The sequence below is a fragment of the Coregonus lavaretus genome (assembly GCF_964263955.1).
Source record: "Coregonus lavaretus genome assembly, chromosome: 30".
In the NCBI taxonomy this organism is placed as follows: Eukaryota; Metazoa; Chordata; class Actinopteri; order Salmoniformes; family Salmonidae; genus Coregonus; species Coregonus lavaretus.
In genome coordinates, this window is record NC_140017.1 from 3,218,176 (window position 1) to 3,243,341 (window position 25,166).

A 25,166-nucleotide genomic window follows, 5' to 3' on the forward strand; every position below is an offset into this window, starting at 1 on the left:
GGCTCAATCAAGCTAGTCGTCTTGACTACTTTCTTATGTCATTCTCGCTGGCACCAAAAGTTAAAAAAGTGTTGACAGAATGCGGTCGGACCATCAAATAATTGGCATATACAGTGCATTCGGAAACTATTCAGACCCCTTGACTTTTTCCACATTTTGTTACGTTACAGCCTTATTCTAAAATGTTTTTTTTTTTGGAGAATCTGCAGCATTGAAGGTCCCCAAGAACACAGTGGCCTCCATCATTCTTAAATGGAAGAAATTTGGAAGGTGCTACTGTGAATCTCTCTACTCTGAAACACTCTCTACTCTCTACTCTGGAACTCATACAGAGCATTCGGAAAGTATTGAGAACCCTTGACTCTTTCCACATTTTGTTACGTTACAGCCTTATTCTAAAATTGATTGAATGACTTTTTTCCTCATCATTCGACACACAATACCCCATAATGACAAAGCGAAAACAGATTGTTTGAAATGTTTGCAAATGTATTAAAAATAAAAAACAGAAATACCTTATTTACATAAGTATTCTAACCCTTTGCTATGAGACTCGAAATTGAGCTCAGGTGCATCATGTTTCCATTGATCATCTTTGAGATGTTTCTACAACTTGATTGGAGTCCACCTGTGGTAAATTCAATTGATTGGAAATGATTTGGAAAGTTACACACCTGTCTATATATTTTATCCATTTTAGTATAAGGCTGTAACGTAACAAACAAAATGTGGAAAAAGTCAAGGGGTCTGAATACTTTCCGAAGGCTCTGTATGTTTTCATTTCAGTCGCCTCCCCCTCCACTAACCAAAGTTAATTGTAAGGATTATTTTTCTATTAATAATGTAAAATGAACAGCTGTACGGAAAGACTCATGTGAAGATAAAATTACAGAGGAGGAATTTCTTGATGCAAATCTGGGAAAACTCCAGGGCTGGATGGCATACCAGTGGAGGTATACCAAACATATTTCTTTTTTGTGGTACTTTTTACCACTTTTTCGTGATATCCAATTGGTAGTAGTTACAGTCTTGTCCCATCGCTGCATCTCCCGTACGGACTCGGGAGAGGCGAAGGTCGAGAGCAATGCGTCCTCCAAAACACGACCCTGCCAAACCGCACTGCTTCTTGACACTGCTCACTTAACCCGGAAGCCAATATATGTCGGAGGAAACAACGTGGAACAGTACAGGAATGAAATCATCAACATTACATTTAAACATTTTAGTCATTTAGCAGACGCTCTTATCCAGAGCGACTTACAGTTAGTGAGTGCATAAATTTTTTTCAACATGTACTGATCATATCTTTACTAATGCTGCAGAAATTTGTTTGAAAGCAGTATCCAAATCCATTGTATTTAGTGATCACAATATAGTAGCCATATCTAGGAAAACCAAAGTTCCAAAGGCTGGGCTTAATATTGTGTATTGAGGTCACACAAAAAGTTCTGTAGTGATTCCTATGTTGTTGATGTTAAGAATATTTGTTGGTCTGTGGTGTGTAATGACGAGCAACCAGACGCTGCACTTGACACATTTATGAAATTGCTTATCCCAGTTACTAATAAGCATGCACCCCGTGGATTGATGAGGAATTGAAAAATTGTATGGTTGAGAGGGATAAGGCAAAAGAGATGGCAAATAGGTTTGGCTGTACAACCGATTGGCAAACATACTGCAAATTGAGAAATCATGTGACTAAACTGAATAAAAAGAAGAAGAAACTACACTATGAAACAAAGATAAATGACATAAAGCATGATAGTAAAAAGATTTGGAGTACCTTAAATGAAATTCTGGGCAAAAAGCAAACTCCGCTCCATCATTCATTGAATCAGATGGCTCATTCATCACAAAACCCACTGATATTGCCAACCACTTTAATGATTTTTTCATTGGCAAGATTAGCAGATTTAGGCATGACATGCCAGCAACAATTGCTGACACTACACATCCAAGTATATCTGACCAAATTATAATAATAATAATAATAATAATAATATGCCATTTAGCAGACGCTTTTTATCCAAAGCGACTTACAGTCATGCGTGCATACATTTTTTGTGTATGGGTGGTCCCGGGGATCGAACCCACTACCTTAGCGTTACAAGCGCCGTGCTCTACCAGCTGAGCTACAGAGGACCACCATTATGAAAGACATTATGAAAGACAAGCGTTGTAATTTTGAATTCGTAAAGTAAGTGTGGAAGACGTGAACAATTATTATTGTCGATCAACAAAGACAAGCCACCGGGGTCTTGGATGAAAATTACTGAGGATAATAGCGTAAGATATTGCCACTCCTATTTGCCATAGCTTCAATTTAAGCCTACTAGAAAGTGTGTGCCCTCAGGCCTGGAGGGAAGCAAAAGTTATACCCCTACCTAAGACTAGTAAAGCCCCCTTAACTGGCTCAAATAGCCGACCAATCAGCCTGTTACCAAGCCTTAGTAAACTTTTGGAAAAAATGGTGTTTGACCAGATAAAATGCTATTTTACAGTAAACAAATTGACAACAGACTTTCAGCACGCTTATAGGGATGGACATTCAACAAGCACAGCACTGACACAAATGACTGATGATTGGCTGAGAGAAATTGATGATAAAAAGATTGTTTGACATTATCGATCATAGTCTACTGCTGGAAAAACCTATGACTTATGGCTTTACACCCCCTGCTATATTGTCGATAAAGAGTTACCTGTCTAACAGAACACAGAGGCTGTTCTTGAATGGAAGCCTCTCCAACAAAATCCAGGTAGAATCAGGAATTCCCCAGGGCAACTGTCTAGGCCCCTTACTTTTTTCAATCTTTACTAACAACATGCCACTGGCTTTGAGTAAAGCGAGTGTGTCTATGTATGCGGATGACTCAACACTATACACGTCAGCTACCACAGCGACTGAAATGACAGCAACACTTAACAAAGAGCTGCAGTTAGTTTCAGAATGGGTGGCAAGGAATAAGTTAGTCCTAAATATTTCAAAAACTAAAAGCATTGTATTTGGGACAAATCATTTACTAAACCCTAAACCTCAACTAAATCTTGTAATGAATAATGTGGAAATTTAGCAAGTTGAGGAGACTAAATTGCTTGGAGTAACCCTGGATTGTAAACTGTCATGGTCAAAGCATATTGATTCAACAGTAGCTAGGATGGGGAGAATGTCAATAATAAACCGCTGCTCTGCCTTCTTAACAGCACTATTAACAAGGCAAGTCCTACAGGCCCTAGTTTTGTCGTACCTGGACTATTTCTCAGTGGTGTGGTCAGGTGCCACAAAGAGGGACTTAGGAAAATTGCAATTGGCTCAGAACAGGGCAGCACAGCTGGCCCTTTGATGTACACATAGAGCTAACATTAATAATATGCATGTCAATCTCTCCTGGCTCAAAGTGGAGGAGAGATTGACTTCATCACTACTTGTATTTGTGAGAGGTATTGACATGTTGAATGCACCGAGCTGTCTGTTTGAACTACTGGCACACAGCTTGGACACCCATGCACACCCAACAAGACATGCCACCAGAGGTCTCTTCACAGTCCCCAAGTCAAGAACAGACTATGGGAGGTGCACAGTACTACATAGAGCCATGACTACATGGAACTCTATTCCACATCAAGTAACTCATGCCAGCTGTAAAATGAATTTAAAAAACAGATATAAATACACCTTATGGAACAGTGGGGACTGTGAAGCAACACAAACATAGACACATGCATACAAACACACGATACAGACACATGCATAAAAACATTACAAGACATTCATAACAGATTTCACAACATATTAAGTGTGTACACATGTATTTTGTGTTATAGATATGTGGTAGTAGAGTAGAGGCCTGAGGTACACACTTAATATGTTGTGAAATCTGTTATGAATGTCTTGTAATGTTTTTAACATTTATACTTTCCTTAATTTTGCTGGATCCATAATAACTAAATAGGAGACCAAAGTCAACGTGCATGCGCCCCGCCCACCACAAGGAGTCGCTAGAGTGTGATGGGATAAGGACATCCCGGCTGGCCAAACCCTCCCCTAACCCGGACGATGCTGGGCCAATTGTGCACCGCCTCATGGGTCTCCCGGTCACGGATGGCTGTGACACAGCCCGAGATCGAACCCGGGTCTGTAGTGACGTCTCTAGCACTGTGATGCAGTGCCTTAGACTGCTGCACCACTTGGGAGGCCCTACCAAACCTTTTTAGATGTACTCAGAGGACCGTTATTAGCATGTTTTAACCACTCCTATAAACATTTTAGATTTTAGATTTTCAGATACTCAACAAGAAGGTGCGTTCATTATTACTGAAACAGGACCCAAGTGGTAAATATAAAGATCCAGTCCATGGATGGAGGCCCCTTACACTTAAGTGTTCTAGCAAAATGCATAGCGCATAGAATTAAAAAGGTACTACAACCACATCTCTCATTTTTATAACTTGAATTAACATAAAATCAATATAGTTTACAATGATCCACATTTCATACAAAAAATACAGCCAAAACGGACAGATGTAGGCTAAAGACTGTGCCACAAGTATTCAATAGAAATACAGTGCATTCGGAAAGTATTCAGACCCCTTGACCTTTTCGACATTTTGCTACGTTACAGACTTATTCTAAAATGGATTAAAAACAGATTTTTCCTCATCAATCTACACACAATACCCCATAATGACAAATGTTTGCAAATGTATAAAAAAAATATAAAAACGGAAATAGCATGGTGGTGGCAGCATTATGCTGTGGGGATGTTTTTCAGCTGCAGGGACTGGAAGACTAGTCAGGATCGAGGGAAAGATGAACGGAGCAAAGTACAGAGAGATCCTTGAAGAAAACCTGCTCCAGAGCAATCAGGACTTCAGACTGGGGCGAAGGTTCACCTTCCAACAGCAGAACGACCCTAAGCACACAGCCAAGATAACGCAGGAGTGGCTTCGGGACAAGTCTCTGAATGTCCTTGAGTGGCCCTGCCAGAGCCCGGACTTGAACCCGATCGAACATCTCTAAAGACCTGAAAATAGCTATGCAGCGACGCTCCCCATCCAACCTGACAGAGCTTGAGAGGATCTGCAGAGAAGAATGGGAGAAACTCGCCAAATACAGGTGTGCCAACCTTGTAGCGTCATACTCAAGAAGACTCGAGGCTGTAATCACTGCCAAAGGTGCTTCAACAAAGCACTGAGTAAAGGGTCTGAATACTTATGTAAATGTGATATTTCAGTTTAGTATTTTTTATATATTAGCAAAAATGTCTAAAAACCTGTTTTTGCTTTGTCATAATGGGGTATTTTGTGTAGATTGATGAGGATTATTTTTTTTTTAATAAGCTGTAACATACCAAAATGTGGATAAAGTCAAGGGGTCTGAATACTTTCTGAATGCACTGTAGTTATGTTGCATAGTAGTCTTATTTCAAAGACATGTAATATCCTCACTCGATTAAATAGCTTCTAAAACTGTCAATGAATGTAATGTGGGTATCCTACGATGGGTCAACAACATTAAAGTATAGGCCTATTTTACAGAACGTCTTGTAAAAAGTACAACAGAATGCCTGACAACAAATATTACACAGTAACAAATTCTTTGCATTGACCTCTTATCTTACTATGGCCGGGATCCGATTGCGTTTTGTCAATAATGCTCCATTTAAAGATAATTTCCGATTGACTATATGCAGTCTTTACCGTGAACACAGGAATATAGCCTTTAAATGGTGCATTGGTGCAAAGCGTGATGGGATTGAATCCCGGCCTAAGCTGTAAAAGTTGCAAACACACTTTCTTTGTGTTTTCGGCTGTAACTGAACAGTTAGTTGCTTTCTTGAATGGGTTGGTAGCATAAGGTCGCCTTCAAACCAGATAAACGGAGCAACTCAATGGTTTTCAATAGGAGCGGTGCGTTGGGGAAGGGCCTAGCGTTGTGTTGCGCTGTCCATCAGAAAAGTTGCAAAGACGTATCCATCAATAAATTGATAACATAGAACAGCGTTTCTACCAAATCACTTCTCCCCACCACACTACTGCGTTGGACATGCGTTTCATGCGTTTTGATTTGAAGGCACCCTAATGCTTCCTTAGGAATCCAGAATATTACGGTCCAGTCGATGGCAGCTCCCTCCCATTTGGTCCCAACAGCCATCTCTACAGAGGGAAACCACTTCTCTGTGTGTCCTTGAACAAGAGAGGTGTTAATTAACAGTAAAGACATGAGTGTTGAATCCCAAATCAACCCCTAGCCCCTACCCTCTAGGCACTTGTGTAGATTGGATAAGTGTAAGCAGGGAATAATTCTGGGCCCTATGCCCGTTGTTATTTGTGAGATCACACTCAAGCCGTCATTTAGCAAAAGTGTAATCACATAGACCTATCAATTATTGCGATTCAATAGAATTCATTATATAATAATAATAATAATATGCCATTTAGCAGACGCTTTTATCCAAAGCGACTTACAGTCATGCGTGCATACATTTTTTTGTGTATGGGTGGTCCCGGGGATCGAACCCACTACCTTGGCGTTACAAGCGCCGTGCTCTACCAGCTGAGCTACAGATGACCACAGAGGACCACATTATATTCAATATTGAGACTGAGGGGTAAATGTATGTGAATATATCAAATGACAGTCAGAGATAAAGGCTGTCCATTCTACCGATGGTCTGCAGGGCTGTGCTTTGTTGCGATGGCTGGCCGTTGTAAAAGTACATGTGGAACAGGTGCTCCATCAGTCGGACAGTAGGCAGCGGTTGGGACTGAAGAGAACGCTGTAGGTTCCATTGATACTCACACCCAACTTGGGCGTTTTCAGCATGTTTCACACTTAGAGGGTGCCACAGGGCACGGATGAGATATCTAGACCTGGACCCATATTTATAAAGCGTTTCAGAGTAAAAGTGCTAATCAGTGGAGGCTGCTGAGGGGAGGACGGCTCATAATAATGGCTGGAATGGAGCTAATGAAATGGCATCATGAAACCATGTGTTTGATGTATTTGATACCATTCCACTGATTCCGCACCGGCCATTACCACGAGCCCGTCCACCCCAATTAAGGTGCCACCAACCTCCTGTGGTGCTAATCTAGGATCAGGTCCCCCATGTCCATGTAGTCTTAAGCTTTGTTTAAATTGGCGAGACGTGGGAACGACAGTTCCAGCTCCCTTACTAGTCATGATCTAAAAGGCAAACCTGATCCTAGATCAGCACTCTTACTTTCAGGCGCTTTATGGATACCGGCCGTGCAGTACTGGGTTGCTGAGACAGTGGATTGCGCAGTCAGATGGAACAGTGTAAATAGGCATTTTAACGTCATAGATTTAGCTGGTGGTAACTTGTGGAATAGACACCGGCTGGAATGCGGTTTTAACCAATCAGCATTCAGGATTAGACCCACCCGTTGTATAATTGTACATGAAGCCCATGAGCAAGAGTATCCCCCACAAAGAAACACTCTTCACCCCTACCTGACAACACACACAGTTGCCAAGGCTCAAATGCTGCAGGTGAGAGATGGTACAGTCAAGATCAAATCAAATTTGATTTGCCACATGCGCCGAATACAACAGGTGTAGACATTACAGTAAAATGCTTACTTACAAGCCCTTAACCAACAATGCAATTTTTTAAGAATATACATATATTTTTTTAAAAGTGTTAAGTAAAAACAATAAAAGCAAACAACTAAAGAGCAGAAGTAAAATAAAATAACAGTAGGGAAACTATATACAGGGGGGTACCGGTGCAGAGTCAATGTGCGGGGGCACCGGCTAGTCGAGGTAATTGAGGTAATATGTACATGTGGGTAGAGTTAAAGTGACTATGCATAAATAATAGACAGAGTAGCAGCAGCGTAAAAGAGGGGGGTGGGGGTGGGGGGCAGTGCAAATAGTCCGGGTAGCAATGATTAGCTGTTCAGGGGTCTTATGGCTTGGGGGTAGAAGCTGTTGAGAAACCTTTTGGACCTAGACTTGGCGCTCCAGTACCGCTTGCCGTTCGGTAGCAGAGAGAACAGTCTATGACTAGGGTGGCTGGAGTCTTTGACAATTTTGAGGGCCTTCCTCTGACACCGCCTGGTATAGAGGTCCTGGATGGCAGGAAGCTTGGCCCCAGTGATGTACTGGGCCGTACGCACTACTCTCTGTAGTGCCTTGCGGTCGGAGGCCGAGCAGTTGCCATACCAGGCAGTGATTCAACCAGTCAGGATGCTCTCGATGGTGCAGCTGTATAACTTTTAAGGATCTGAGGACCCATGCCAAATCTCCTGAGGAGGAATAGGCTTTGTCGTGCCCTCTTCACGACTGTCTTGGTGTGTTTGGACCATGATAGTTCGTTGGTGATGTGGACACCAAGGAACTTGAAGCTCTCAACCTGTTCCACTGCAGCCCCGTCGATGAGAATGGGGGCGTGCTCAGTCCTCTTTTTTCCTGTAGTCCACAATCATCTCCTTTATCTTGATTACGTTCAGGGAGAGGTTGTTATCCTGGCACCACACGGCCAGGTCTCTGACCTCCTCCCTATAGGCTGTCTCATCGTTGTCGGTGATCAGGCCTACCACTGTTGTGTCGTCAGCAAACTTAATGATGGTGTTGGAGTCGTGCCTGGCCATGCAGTCATGGGTGAACAGGGAGTACAGGAGGGGACTGAGCACGCACCCCTGAGGGGCCCCCGTGTTGAGGATCAGCGTGGCAGATGTGTTGTTACCTACCCTTACCACCTGGGGGCGGCCCGTCAGGAAGTCCAGGATCCAGTTGCAGAGGGAGGTGTTTAGTCCCAGGATCCTTAGCTTAGTGATGAGCTTTGAGGGCACTATGGTGTTGAACGCTGAGCTGTAGTCCCGTGTAGCTCAGTTGGTAGAGCATGGCGTTTGCAACGCCAGGGTAGTGGGTTCGTTTCCCACGGGGGACCAGTATGAAAAAAAAATGTATGCACTCACTAACTGCATGTCGCTCTGGATAAGAGCGTCTGCTAAATGACTAAAATGTAAAATGTAGTCAATGAATAGCATTCTCACATAGGTGTTCCTCTTGTCCAGGTGGAAAAGGGCAGTGTGGAGTGCAATAGAGTGGGTCTAGGGTTACTGGGATAATGGTGTTGATGTGAGCCATGACCAGCCTTTCAAAGCACTTCATGGCTACAGATGTGAGTGCTACGGGTCGGTAGTCATTTAGGCAGGTTATCTTAGTGTCCTTGGACACAGGGACTATGGTGGTCTGCTTGAAACATGTTTGTATTACAGACTCAGTCAGGGACATGTTGAAAATGTCAGTGAAGACACTTGCCAGTTGGTCAGCACATGCTCAGAGTACACGTCCTGGTAATCCGTCTGGCCCTGCGGCCTTGTGAATGTTGACCTGCTTAAAAGTCTTACTCACATCGGCTACGGAGAGCGTGATCACATAGTCATTTGGAACAGCTGGTGTTCTCATGCATGCTTCAGTGTTGCTTGCCTCGAAGCGAACATAGAAGTGATTTAGCTCGTCTGGTAGGCTTGTGTCACTGGGCAGCTCGCGGCTGTGGTTCCTTTTGTAGTCTGTAATAGTTTTCAAGCCCTGCCACATCCGACGAATGTCAGAGCCGGTGTGGTACGATTCAATCGTAGTCCGGTATTGACTCTTTGCCTGTTTGATGGTTCGTCGGAGGGCATAGCGGGATTTCTTATAAGCGTTAGAGTCCTGCTCCTTGAAAGCGGCAGCTCTACCCTTTAGCTCAGTGCGGATGTTGCCTGTAATCCATGGCTTCTGGTTGGGGTATGTACGTACGGTCACTGTGGGGACGACGTCATCGATGCACTTATTGATGAAGCCAGTGACTGATGTGGTGTACTCCTCAATGCTATCTGAAGAATCCCGGTACATATTCCAGTCTGTGCTAGCAAAACAGTCCTGTAGCTTAGCATCTGCATCATCTGACCACTTTTTTATTAACCGAGTCACTGGTGCTTCCTGCTTTAGTTTTTGCTTATAAGAAGGAATCAGGAGGATAGAGTTATGGTCAGATTTGCCAAATGGAGGGCAAGGGAGAGCTTTGTATGCGTCTCTGTGTGTGGAGTAAAGGTGGTCTAGAGTTTTTTTCCTCTGGTTGCACATGTAACATGCTGGTAGAAATGAGGTAGAACAGATTTAAGTTTCCCTGCATTAAAGTCCCGGGCCACTAGGAGCGCTGCCTCTGGATGAGCGTTTTCCTGTTTACTTATGGCCTTATACAGCTCATTGAGTGCAATCTTAATGCCAGCATCGGTTTGTGGTGGTAGATAGACAGCTATGAAAAATATAGATGAAAGTATCTTGGTAAATAGTGTGGTCTACAGCTTATCATGATATACTCTACCTCAGGCGAGCAAAACCTAGAGACTTCCTTAGTATTAGATTTTGTGCACCAACTGTTGTTTACAAATATACACAGACCGCCACCCCTTGTCTCAGCCATTCTATCCTGCCTATGTCGCGTATATCCCATCAGCTGTATGTTGTCCATGTTGTCGTTCAGCCACGACTCGGTGAAACATAAGATATTACAGTTTTTCATGTCCCGTTGGTAGGATAACCGTAATCTTAGGTCGTCCAATTTGTTCTCAAATGATTGAACATTGGCTAATAGGATTGATGGAAGAGGCAGTTTACTCGCTCGCCGTCGGATCCATACAAGGCACTCCGACCTACGTCCACGATATCTCTGTCTTTTTCTCATGCGAATGATGGGGATTTGGGCCTTGTCGGGTGTCTGTAGGATATCCTTCGCGTCCGGCTCGTTGAAGAAAAAATCTTTGTCCAATACGAGGTGAGTAATCACTGTCCTGATATCCAGAAGCTCTTTCTTGGTCGTAAGAGACGGTGGCAGAAACATTATGTACAGAATAAATTACAAATAACGCGAAAAAACACACATATTAGTACAATTGGTTAGAGGGCTGTAAAATCCTCCCTCAACCTTTCAAAAAAGATGCCTTGATTTAAGTTAGGGAGTTAGTCTTCTCTCTCTAGAAATGTGATTCATAGAAAATGTCAAAAACATCACAGTGTTTTCCTACATGGAACATACTGTATTAACTGTCGTTGCATTTCCTGAATTCCTCACAAACCATTAAGCACCTATAATTTAATGGTTCTGGTCAAGAGAACTATGAAATAACATTTTATATTTGAAATTCTTCAAATAGCCACCCTTTGCCTTGATGACAGCTTTTCACACTCTTGGCATTCCCTCAACCAGCTTCACCTGGAATTATTTTCCAACAGTCTTGAAGGAGTTCCTACATATGCTGAGCACTTGCTTTTCCTTCACTCTGCCGTCCGACTCATCCCAAACCATCTCAATTGGGTTGAGGTCATCTGATGCAGCACTCTATCACTCTCCTTCTTGGTAATATAGCCTTTACACAGCCTGGAGGTGTGTTGAGTCATTGTCCTGTTGAAAAACAAATGATAGTCCCACTGAGCCCAAACCAGATTGGATGGCGTATCGCTGCAGAATGCTGTGGTTGCCATGCTGGTTAAGTGTACCTTGAATTCTAAATAAATCACAGACAGTGTCACCAGCAAAGCACCCCCACACCATAACACCTCCTCCTCCATGCTTTACGGTGGGAACTACACATGTGGAGATCATTCGTTCACCCACACCGCGTCTCACAAAGACACGGTCAGTTTGAACCAAAAATCGCAAATTTGGACTCCAGACCAAAGGACACATTTCTACCGGTCTAATGTCCATTGTTTGTGTTTCTTGGCCCAAGCAGGTCTCTTCTTATTATTAGTGTCCTTTAGTAGTGGTTTCTTTGCAGCAATTCGACCATGAAGGCCTGATTCACACAGTCCCCTCTGAACAGTTGATGATGAGATGTGTCTGTTACTTGAACTCTGTGAAGCATTTATTTGGGCTGCAATTTCTGAGGCTGGTAACTCTAATGAACTTATCCTCTGCATCAGAGGTAACTATGGGTCTTCCATTCCTGTGGTGGTCCTTATGAGAGCCAGTTTCATCATAGCGCTTGATGGTTTTTGTGACTGCACTTGAAGAAACTTGAAAAGTTCTTGAAACTTTCCATATTGACTGACCTTCATGACTTAAAGTAATGATGGACTGTCGTTTCTCTTTGTTTATTTGAGCTGTTCTTGCCATAATATGGACTTGGTCTTTTACCAAATAGGGCTATCTTCTGTATACAACTGATTGGCTCAAACACATTAAGAAGGAAATAAATTCCACAAATTAACTTTTAAGAAGGCACACCTGTTAATTGAAATGCATTCCAGGTGATTACCTCATGAAGCTGGTTGAGACAATGCCAAGAGTGTGCAAAGCTGTCATCAAGGCAAACGGTGGCTACTTTGAAGAATCTCAAATCTCAAATATATTTTGATTTGTTTAACACTTTTTTGGTTACTAATGATTCCATATGTGTTATTTCATAGTTTTGATGTCTTCAATATTATTCTACAATGTAAAATTGTTTACTAAAGTTGCCAAATAACTTCTTAAAATTTAAGCACATTAATCCGCTTTACAACCAGTGCAGAGCCTAACTGGCATCCATAGGCGGTGTGTGAGTTTCAAGTTTGGGGAAGATCATTTTCACCATAAAAATGCATCTGCTGAACGCATTACCGGGGGCAACCTACCCGCCCTCCAAGACACCTACAGCACCCGATGTCACAGGAAGGCCAAAAAGATCATCAAGGACATCAACCACCCGAGCCACTGCCTGTTCACCCTGCTATTATCCAGAAGGCGAGGTCAGTACAGGTGCATCAAAGCTGGGACCGAGAGAATGAAAAACAGCTTCTATCTCAAAGCCATCAGACTGTTAAATAGCCATCACTAGCACATTAGAGGCTGCTGCTGCCTATTGAAATAACTGGCCACTTTAAGAAATGGAACACTAGTCACTTTAATAATGTTTTAATATCTTGCACTACTCATCTCATATGTATATACTGTATTCTATTCTATAATATTCTACTGTATCTTAGTCCATGCCGCTCTGTCATTGCTTGTCCATATACAGTGAGGGAAAAAAGTATTTGATCCCCTGCTGATTTTGTACGTTTGCCTACTGACAATGAAATGATCAGTCTATAATTTTAATGGTAGGTTTATTTGAACAGTGAGAGACAGAATAACAAAACAAAAATCCAGAAAAACGCATGTCCAAAATGTTATAAATTGATTTGCATTTTAATGAAGGAAATAAGTATTTGACCCCCTCTCAATCAGAAAGGTTTCTGGCTCCCAGGTGTCTTTTATACAGGTAACGAGCTGAGATTAGGAGCACACTCTTAAAGGGAGTGCTCCTAATCTCAGCTTGTTACCTGTATAAAAGACACCTGTCCACAGAAGCAATCAATCAACCAGATTCCAAACTCTCCACCATGGCCAAGACCAAAGAGCTCTCCAAGGATGTCAGGGACAAGATTGTAGACCTACACAAGGCTGGAATGGGCTACAGACCATCGCCAAGCAGCTTGGTGAGAAGGTGACAACAGTTGGTGCGATTATTTGCAAATGGAAGAAACACAAAATAACTGTCAATCTCCCTCGGCCTGGGGCTCCATGCAAGATCTCACCTCGTGGAGTTGCAATGATCATGAGAACGGTGAGGAATCAGCCCAGAACTACACGGGAGGATCTTGTCAATGATCTCAAGGCAGCTGGGACCATAGTCACCAAGAAATTAATTGGTAACACAATACGCCGTGAAGTACTGAAATCCTGCAGCGCCCGCATGGTCCCCCTGCTCAAGAAAGAACATATACATGCCCGTCTGAAGTTTGCCAATGAACATCTGAATGATTCAGAGGAGAACTGGGTGAAAGTGTTCTGGTCAAATGAGACCAAAATGGAGCTCTTTGGCATCAACTCAACTCGCCGTGTTTGGAGGAGGAGGAATGCTGCCTATGACCCCAAGAACACCATCCCCACCGTCAAACATGGAGGTGGAAACATTATGCTTTGGGGGTGTTTTTCTGCTAAGGGGACAGGACAACTTCACCGCATCAAAGAGACAATGGACGGGGCCATGTACCTTCCCTCAGCCAGGGCATTGAAAATGGGTCGTGGATGGGTATTCCAGCATGACAATGACCCAAAACACACGGCCAAGGCAACAAAGGAGTGGCTCAAGAAGAAGCACATTAAGGTCCTGGAGTGGCTTAGCCAGTCTCCAGACCTTAATCCCATAGAAAATCTGTGGAGGGAGCTGAAGGTTCGAGTTGCCAAACGTCAGCCTCGAAACCTTAATGACTTTGAGAAGATCTGCAAAGAGGAGTGGGACAAAATCCCTCCTGAGATGTGTGCAAACCTGGTGGCCAACTACAAGAAACGTCTGACCTTTGTGATTGCCAACAAGGGTTTTGCCACCAAGTACTAAGTCATGTTTTGCAGAGGGGTCAAATACTTATTTCCCTCATTAAAATGCAAATCAATTTATAACATTTTTAACATGCGTTTTTCTGGATTTTTTTGTTGTTATTCTGTCTCTCACTGTTGAAATAAACCTACCATTAAAATTATAGACTGATCAATTCTTTGTCAGTTGGCAAACGTACAAAATCAGCAGGGGATCAAATACTTTTTTCCCTCACTGTATGTATATATTCTTAAATTTCATTCCTTACTAGATTTGTGTGTGTGTATAGGGTATATGTTGTGAAATTGTTAGATATTAGTTGTTAGATATTACTGCACTGTCGGAGCTAGAAGCACAAGCATTTTTGCTACACCCGCAATAACATCTGCTAAACACGTGTATGTGACAAATACAATTTGATTTGATTTGAACTAATGGACAACAACACTTAGGTGTCTACTTCCAGCTTATACATACTATATACATTTTACGGACACAATCTATTTTACAATAGTTATATTTTGTTTGTTTTTAGTCCTGTCCTTCCTCCACCCTCAACCTCTCCCATTTATTTCTGATGTCCATCCAGTTTGATTTCTATTTGCCATATTAATTATTTTTAACTGTGCTGTTTCACAAAAGTTCTGAACCAATATACATTTTACGGACACAGTATATTTTACATTAGTTATCTTGTTATTAGTCCCACCCTTCAGCTCCATTCAACCCCTCCCATCTATCTCTTAACACCATCCATATTGGATTTCTATTTGTCATATATTTTTCAACTGTGCTGTGATGTTTCACAAAAGTTCTGAACCTTTCTATTCTCATAGTTTCTACAGATTGTAAATGAAAGATCAACATTTTTGCTAAAAGTATTATTATATTATTGATCGATTGACTATGACTTTTCAGAGTTAGGTCAAGGTAAATGTTGCAATTATTCAGCCATTCCTGGACCTGTGACCAAAAACAAGTTATATATGGACAGGACCAAAATAAATGATCTAATGATTCTGTCTCTTCACAGCAAAATATGCAGAGCTGGGAAGGTTATGTAATATATATAACATTATATTGGTGGCAAGAATTTTGTCTAATCATTTAAATTGAAAAATTCTAAATGTTGAATCCGGCGTCATTTTGCGTATCAGTTCATAAACCATGTGCCATGGAATCGGTACATTGAAAATCTCTTCCCAACTATTTTGCAGTCTATATGGCACAGCTGTCCATTTTTTGGTCCTGAAATGAAACTGGTATACAAGTTCCTTACTTTCACCCCCTTCTACTTGCCTCTTCCATTTTTGCAGTAATGCTGCAATTAGTTGGTTGTAATTTTGGGTAGAGCAGACATTTCCATATATTTATGTTAGCTGCATGTGTGACATAACTCCAACAGTTCTATTTATGATATAATTTACAAAGGTTATACCTTTTTAATGTTTTTGATCAATTAGTATATCTGAGTTAAACCACTATTTGTTGTATTATTTGTTCTGTATTTTCTGGTGGATTAAACTGAAATTGCAACCAACTATCTATGGCTTGTTTTAAAAATAGTGATATTTTGGAGTTGTAATCTGAATAAAGAGAAAAAGGCCATTCTTGAACATGGGGTGAAACATTTTTACTAATTTGCTAGAGAATCAGTTCGGATTTAAGTATATCTTTTGTATGACTGACGCCTTTAGTGAGAGGTCTAATGCTTTAATATTTAATAATTTCTGCCCTCCGAATTCATATTCATTATATAAATAGGCCCTTTTAATTTTGTCTGGCTTGCCATTCCAAATAAAATTGAATATTTTTTGCTCAAATAATTTAAAAAACTGGTTGCTAGGTGTAGGCAAGACCATAAGCAAATAGGTCAACTGGGATATGACTAAAGAGTTAATCAGGGTTATTTTCCCACAAATAGACAGGTATTTTCCTTTCAATCAATCTTTTTTTTTTTATAAAGCCCTTTTTACATCAGCAGCTGTCACAAAGTGCTATACAGAAACCCAGCCTAAAACCCCAAACAGCAAGCAATGCAAATGTAGAAGCACGGTGGCTAGGAAAAACTCCATAGAAAGGCAGAAATCTAGGAAGAAACCTAGAGAGGAACCAGGCTCTGAGGGGTGGCCAGTCCCCTTCTGGCTGTGCCGGGTGGAGATTATAATAGTACATGGCCATTAAGGCCAGATTTTTCTCCAATGGTAGCAAGATCTTATCTATTTTTGGTAACTTTATATAAACATTTATTGGAGTGAGATCATTTTTTTATTTTGGGATATGTATACCGAGTATGTCCACATCACGACAGACCATTTTATTGGTAAACTACACGGTAATGTAAAAGTTGTATTTTTTTTGTGATCCAATACGTAATATAGTACACTTATCATAATTTGGTTGTAATCCAGAGAGGTTAGAAAAAGTATCTAGATCCTCTATGAGGCTGTGGAGGGATCCAAATTGTGGATTTAAAAGAAAACATGAATCATCAGCGTATAATGACACATATGTTTTTAAACCCTGGATTTCTAACCCCTTGATATTATTGTTGGATCTGATTTTAACAGCTAACATTTCGATGGCAATAATAAATAGATATGCCGATAGTGGACAACCTTGTTTTACTCCTCTTGACAGTTTAAAACTTTCTGAGAAGTAGACATTATTTACTATTTTACAGCTAGGGTTACTATACATAACTTTAACCCATTTTAAAAGAGATTCTCCAAAATTGAAATATTCCAGGCATTTATATACAAACTCCAGTTGTACTTGATCAAAAGCCTTTTCAAAGTCAGCTATGAATACTAGGCCTGGTTTCCCAGATTTTTCATAGTGTTCTATTGTTTCCAGTAATTGTCTTATATTATCTCCAATGTATCGTCGATGTAAAAAACCTGTCTGATTAGGATGAATAATATTCAACAATACCTTTATAATTCTATGCGCTATGCATTTTGCTAAAATTTTTGCATCACCGGCTGATACAAACATTTTTGCTTGACCATCACCGGCAGACAAATTTGACAGATGCCAACAGAGACTGTAAGGAAAACAACTACTCAAAAACACAGTTTGCAGATAATAAAAAAATAAAACACTTTGTTTACTTATTTTCAGATTAACACACTTGCTAACTCAATCCACTGCTTAAGAGGCCCATGAATAAATAGGGAATCTATATTGCTGCTCTTTTGTCTCTGGCTAGGCATGTCTACGCATGCACACACACTCACACAGTGAGACACACAAACAAAGCAGTGGGAGGCAGCAGGTGTCAAGTGACCGGCTCATGTTGCTAATGCAGACTCACCCCAGCTAACTTGGGTATGACGGAGAGCCCTCCTAGGCTAGGAGAGACAGCCAGGGTCAATAGGTTGGTGCGTCCACGAGGCTGTTGTGCCGTGGACGGTGGCCTGCCTGTGCCATCCTCGCTGTCACAAATCTCTGGAAGACTGAAACAGGTTTCCCGCAAGAATTTCCCTGTATTTAGCTCCATCCATCATTCCTTCAATTCTGACCAGTTTCCCAGTCCCTGCCGATGAAAAACATCCCCACAGCATGATGCTGCCACCACCATGCTTCACTGTGGGGATGGTGTTCTCGGGGTGATGAGAGGTGTTGGGTTTTCACCAGACATAGCGTTTTCCTTGATGACCAAAAAGCACAATTTTAGTCTCATCTGACCAGAGTACATTCGTCCATATGTTTGGGGAGTCTCCCACATGCCTTTTGGCAAACACCAAACGTGTTTGCTTATTTTTTTCATTAAGCAATGGCTTTTTTCTGGCCACACTTCCGTAAAGCCCAGCTCTGTGGAGTGTACGGCTTAAAGTGGACCTATGGACAGATACTCCAATCTCCGCTGTGGAGCTTTGCAGCTCCTTCAGGGTTATCTTTGGTGTCTTTGTTGCCTCTCTGATTAATGCCCTCCTTCCGTGAGTTTTGGTGGGTGGCCCTCTCTTGGCAGGTTTGTTGTTGTGCCATATTCTTTCAATTTTTTTTATAGTGGATTTAATGGTGCTCCGTGGGATGTTCAAAGTTTTAGATATTTTTTTATAACCCAACCCTGATTTGTACTTCTCCAAACTTTGTCACTGACCTGTTTGGAGAGCTCCTTGGTCTTCATGGTGCTGCTTGCTTGGTGGTGCCCCTTGGTGTTGCAGACTCTGGGGCCTTTCAGAACAGGTGTATATATACTGAGATCATGTGACAGATCATGTGACACTTAGATTGCGCACAGGTGGACTTTTTAACTAATTATGTGACCTCTGAAGGTAACATATGCACACACCACTTTTCCATTATTTATTTTGTAGAATTTTTTGAAATAAGTTATTTTTTTCATTTCACTTCACCAATTTGGACTATTTTGTGTATGTCCATTACATGAAATCCACCCCAAAAATCCATTTAAATTACAGGTTGTAATGCAACAAAATAGGAAAAACGCCAAGGGGGATGAATACTTTTGCAAGGCACTGTATGGGCTAGGCTACATGAGGTGTGCGACTATTATTAGAAAAAGTTGGAGAAAAAAGGCATTGTTTATTCCCTTAACGCTGGGCATCATTCACAAGTGATAATAGATAATTCACAAGTGATAGGCTAATATTGTAATATTGACTATTCTTGATTTAATCTTGTCTTTACATATACTCAATAATATACATTGTATGTGTGAAATTTGTTTTGATTTAGAATGGACCATTATTATGCACCTGTCTTGAAGCAGGGGCAGGGGAAAAAATAAATGTAATCTATGCACTTAAATAGCGAATGGAGGACGCTTTTCCCGTGGTTCATTTTCATGCAAGCCAGGTAGGCTATGCTCCTGTTGTAAAGATAAGCAATGTGCTTAATATTAGGAAAGTTGAAAATTCCTTATTTTTTTGTCCGGGGGAGAATTCCCACGGACCCCCCTACTGGCTTTGGTCTAAATGTCTTCAACCCTAGAAACGCCCCTGGTCAGTACTTGCTAAATGTTTCAGTTGATGTGAGATTCTCATTGTTGTTATGCTAAACAGATGTAACTCAAACTAGCAGAGATGTTTTTTGTTGTTGTCTTTAAATAACAACTGTGACTGAGCACAAATGGATGGCTGCATTTTCTAGCTTAATTCTGCATGTAGCCTAGGCCCAATAAAAAAGCTGGCTACATAATATGTTTGAAAGTGAATTGACCATAGACACACAATGACAAGGCAGTTTGACAAAATGAAAAAGCTAAGAAATAGATTTGAGTTTATATTGGTCAATAATCAATAATTCTGACAAGCTTATTCACAGGCCAACTGCAACAAGTATCCTGCTCACTTTGTCCCCTGGAGTTAAGGTAGAAGTTGCCACTAACCACTGATACAGGATCAGCTATTTTTTTATCCTGGAATCGATTGGTTAGTTGGGGGGGGGGGGGGGGGGGGTTGGTAATCTAATCATAGATCTAATGCTAAGGGCAGTGTGCTTGGCTTCACCCTCCACCACTCCCCTCTCCCCTCAGGTAAGACACCTTATCAGCTTGTCCAATTAGAAAGTAAATACAGAAAGTCTTGTGGGGCTAAAAAAGGAAACAGAAATGGTAGACTTCTCTGTCACTACCCACCTCTAACTGAATTAATCTCCAGTCTGGATTACTGCAACTCGCTGTTGGCTGGGCTCCCTGCCTGTGCCATTAAACCCCTACAACTCATCCAGAATGCCGCAGCCCGTCTGGTGTTCAACCTTCCCAAGTTCTCTCACGTCACCCCGCTCCTCTGCACACTCCACTGGCTTCCAGTTGAAGCTTGCATCTGCTACAAGACCATGGTGCTTGCCTACGGAGCTGTGAGGGGAACGGCACCTCCGTACCTTCAGGCTCTCGTCAGTCCCTACACCCAAACGAGGCCATTGCGTTCATCCACCTCTGGCCTGCTGGCCCCCCTACCTCTGCGGAAGCACAGTTCCCGCTCAGCCCAGTCAAAACTGTTCGCTGCTCTGGCACCCCAATGGTGGAACAAGCTCCCTCACGACGCCAGGACAGCGGAGTCACTCACCACCTTCCGGAGACACTTGAAACCCCACGTCTTTAAGGAATACCTGGGATAGGATAAAGTAATCCTTCTACCCCCCCTTACCCCACCCCAAATAAATAAAAAAAACATATTGTAAAGTGGTTATCCCACTGGCTATAAGGTGAATGCACCAATTTGTAAGTTGCTCTGGATAAGAGCGTCTGCTAAATGACGTAAATGTAATGTAAATGTAAATACCATAACCCCACCGCCACCATGGGGCACTCTGTTCACAATGCTGACATCAGCAAACCGCTCGCCCACACAACGCCATACACGTGGTCTGCGGTTGTGAAGCCGATTGGCCAAATTCTCTAAAATGATGTTGGAGGCGGTTTATGGTAAAGAAATAAGCATTCAATTCTCTGGCGACAGCTCTAGTGGACATTCCTGCAGTCAGCATGCCAATTGCACGCTCCCTCAAAACTTGAGACATCTATGGCATTGTGTTGTGTGACAAAACTGCACATTTTAGAGTGGCCTTTTAAGGTCCCTAGTACAAGGTGCACCTGTGTAATGATCATGCTGCTTAATCAGCTTCTTGATATGCCACACCTGTCAGGTAGATGGATTATCTTGGCAAAGGAGAAATGCTCACTAACAGGGATGTAAACAAATTTGTGTACATAATTTGAGAGAAACATATGGAAAATGTCTGGGATCTTTTATTTCAGATCATGAAACAAGGGACCAACACTTTACATATTGCCTTTATATTTTTGTTCAGTGTAGTTCAACAATTACCTAGTTGAATTACCATGGTTAAAAGGACATTAGACTTCACTCCAAAATCAAAGTTTGTCTGTTTTTAAGACCTCAAAAGTGGTCTTCTGTTGAGATAAGTCCACGTCCCAGGCCATATGTTTTGTAGCCCCAGCCATGTCCCACAATCCAAAATGAATGGATTAGAATAAATACCAAATACTTTTTTATTTTCTTTCCATTCATTTGGGGTTGAGGGGCAATAGGCATATAGCTACAGTGCATTCGGAAAGTATTCAGACCCCTTGACTTTTTCCACATTGTGTTATGTTACAGCCTTATTCTAAAATTGATTAAATGGTTTTCTTTCCCCCTCAATCAATCTACACACAAAGCAAAAACCTTTTTTTTTAAAGATTTTTTTGCAAATTTATAAAAAATTAAAAACTGAATATCACATTACATAAATATTCAGACTCTTTACTCAGTACTTTGTTGAAGCACCTTTCGCAGCAATTACAGCCTTGAGTCTTCTCAGGTATGACGCTACAAGTTTGACACACCTGTATTTGGGGAGTTTCTCCCATTCTTCTCTGCAGGTCCTCTCAATCTCTGTCAGGTTGGATGTTTTCAGGTCTCTCCAGAGATGTTCGATCGCGTTCAAGTCCGGGCTCTGGCTGGGACACTCAAGGACATTCAGAGACTTGTCCCGAAGCCACTCCTGCGTTGTCTTGGTTGTGTGCCTAGGGTCGTTGTCCTGTTGGAAGGTGAACCTTCGCCCCAGGTTGAGGTCCTGAGCACTGGAGCAGGTTTTCATCAAGGACCTCTCTGTACTTTGCTCCGTTCATCTTTCCTTCAATCCTGAATGTCTCCCAGTCCCTGATGCTGAAAAACATCTCCACAACATGATGCTGCCACCACTATGCTTCACCGCAGGGATGGTGCCAGGTTTCCTCCAGACGTGACGCTTCCCATTCAGGCTAGCCAATCTACCATAAAGGCCTGATTGGTGGAGTGCTGCAGAGATTGTGGAGATGGGAGAACCTTCCAGAAGGACAACAGAGGAACACTGCAGCTCTATCAGAGTGACCATCGGGTTCTTGGTCATCTCCCTTACCAAGGCCCTTCTCCCCCGATTGCTCAGTTTGGCCTGGCAGCCAGCTCTAGGAAGAGTCTTGGTGGTTCAAAACTTTTTCCAATTAAGAATGATGGAGGCCACTGTGTTCTTAGGGCCATTCATTGCTGCAGAAATGTTTTGGTACCCTTCCCCAGATGTGTGCCTCGACACAATCCTGTCCCGGAGCTCTAAGGACAATTCCTTCTACCACATGGCTTGGTTTTTGCTCTGACATGCACTGTCAACTGTGGGACCTTATATAGACAGGTGTGTGCCTTTCCAAATCATGTCCAATCAATTGAATTTACCACAGGTGGACTCCAATCAAGTTGTAGAAACATCTCAACGATGATAAATAGAAACAGGAAGCACCTGAGCTCAATTTCGAGTCTCATAGCAATGGGTCTGAATACTTATGTAAATAAAGTATCTGTTTTAAAAATATATAAATGTATAAACATTTCGAAAAACCTGTTTTCGCTTTGTCATTATGGGGTATTGTGTGTAGATTGATGAGGATTTTTATTTATTTAATCCATTTTAGAATAAGGCTGTAATGTAACAAAATGTGGAAAAAGTCAAGGGGTCTGAATACTTTCTGAATGCACTGTAGGTCAAGGTTATATACAGTAACTGGATCAATGCAACCAATGGTGAGGGACATGGATTCATCTTGACTACTATTGATGTTTGAAAAATCTGTCTACAACTTTAATTCTTTAATCTGTTGTCTAATACAGAATATTGCTCATTCATTTAATCAACCATGAAAATCTGACACCCATCTTTCATTAGCATACTAAGTCAGAAAGATAACATTCACTTCATGCAGCTCAATTTTAAAGTGCAATGAAGTCAATGCAATGATTAGGCTCTATCAAGGTACAATTTAGCTCTTACCTTGTGACTCAGTGCTACGTAGACTTAAAATAGCTAGGTGAGGAAGGCTCTAGGACAGTCATTTTGGGCTGTTGTTGTAGAAGTTTGTTGCTGGAGAAGAGTCAAGTTGAATGAAGCCTTTGAAGGTTGTCCATCAGAAGGCTAACGTAACCTGACAGTTTTTATAGGCATCTGTTGCATATTCATGACCGGGTAACCACAGCCCCTCCATAGAAGATAACTTTAAATGTTGTTTGAACACTATTGCACTGTTAGGCACTAATGAAAGTGGCTTCCGCACCTCTCTGATTCAGAGGGGTTGGATTAAATGCAGAAGACACATTTCAGTTGAATGCATTCAGTTGTACAACTGACTAGGTATTCCCCTTTCCATTTCTCTTTGAATGTGCTCATGTACAGTACCAGTCAAACGTTTTAGAACACCTACTCATTCAAGGGTTTTTCTTTATTTTTACTATTTTCTACATTGTAGAATAATAGTGAAGACATCAAAACTATGAAATAACACATATGGAATCATGTAGTAACCAAAAAGTGTTAAACAAATCTAAATATATTTGAGATTCTTCAAATTGCCACCCTTTGCCTTGATGACAGCTTTGCACACTCTTAACCAGCTTCATGAGGTAGTCACCTGGAATGCATTTCAATTAACAGGTGTGCCTTCTTAAAAGTTAATTTGTGGAATTTCTTTCCTTCTTAATGCGTTTGAGCCAATCAGTTGTGTTGTGACAAGGTAGGGGGGGTATACAGAAGATAGCTCTATTTGGTAAAAGACGAAGTCCATATTATGGCAATAACAGCTCAAATAAGCAAAGAGAAATGACAGTCCATCATTACTTTAAGACAAGGTCAGTCAAATCTCAAATTTGGACTCATCAGACCAAAGGACATATTTCCACCGGTCTAATGTCCATCACTATTTCATAGTTTTGATGTTTTCACTATTATTCTACAATGTAGAAAATAGTACAAATAAAGAAAAACCCTTGAATGAGTAGGTGTGTTTTTGTTCAGTATAAATCCCACCGAAGGTGCTTCTCTCCTGGCTATCATACTGGTAACACGGCCTCCATTGCTTTACTGTTTTGATGGGCCCCAGCATTTAAATGACATTGAATAATTCACCGCTCTCTTCTTGCTGTTATTATGCTGGTGAGTTTTGTGGCTTGGTTGTGTTTGTGTGTCCTAGTGCTGGCTGGTTTCTAGTCTGTGGTTGGGTTCTGGTTTGCTGCCTAGAACTGTGGTGATCCTACAAACTGTGTGATTCAATCTAACTAACTATCACATTGTGTGGATTGATTGACTTTTAGCTGATTCCTCGCCAACCTATTTTATTTGTGTGGAGTTTAACTGACTTTTTCCAGATTGGCGGCTACCACTTTCAGGGACTACAGTGATCATTTCATCCCATGTAGGAGCTGCATCTATTTTGCACAGTTCTGGGTTAATATTGACTGGGCAAATTTCCAATTTGGAAACTGTCAGCTTATTGAGGAATATATGTCTGAGTTGGATTGAGACATTGCAGCGTATCCTGGATAGGTCCCACTCTAAGACCTTTTCTAATCCTCAGCCTGGTCGTCATGTCTCTGCCACACCACCGTGTGACCACTCTCCGACTGACTGGCCCGGGCTGCCCTGCAGAGACCCCTCCCTAATGAAGTCACCTCTCCCCTCCCACTCTCCCTTCCCATCCTACCCACTCCCCTTGGAGAATAAAAGAGCAAGGACACTTTATGAGGAGCTGGCGGATGCCGCGGTTATTGATCCTGCATCCCAGTGGAGGCACGTCACACACCGAAAACCCAGCGCAGGGCAGCTGTCTTTGGTGAATGGGGCTGAAATGGCTTAGGGGGATCCCATCCTGCTGCCCAACAGTTTTGCCCACCTGCTTCCAGATTCCTGCACTACTCTGTCTCCTGAGGGCCCAGGAGGATTCTACCACTGGCCCATACCCCCGGGCTCCCTCTCACATCAGGCCTCGAGGGTGTCTGAGGTTCAAGGCCCCCCCCCGCTTGGAGGGCTTCTATTGA

General features: G+C 41.9%; 1 pseudogene across 1 annotated transcript in view; it reads left to right on the plus strand.

Annotated features, from left to right (window-relative positions):
- The window catches only part of LOC311105712 (tRNA-splicing endonuclease subunit Sen34-like), a 36,350-nt pseudogene extending 11,559 nt beyond the window's left edge, over nucleotides 1–24,791 (plus strand). The window contains exon 4 of the transcript in view: nucleotides 24,707–24,791. The product of the transcript in view is annotated as a tRNA-splicing endonuclease subunit Sen34-like (transcript). The remainder of the gene's footprint in view (nucleotides 1–24,706) is intronic.
- The last annotated feature ends 375 nt before the right edge of the window (nucleotides 24,792–25,166 follow it).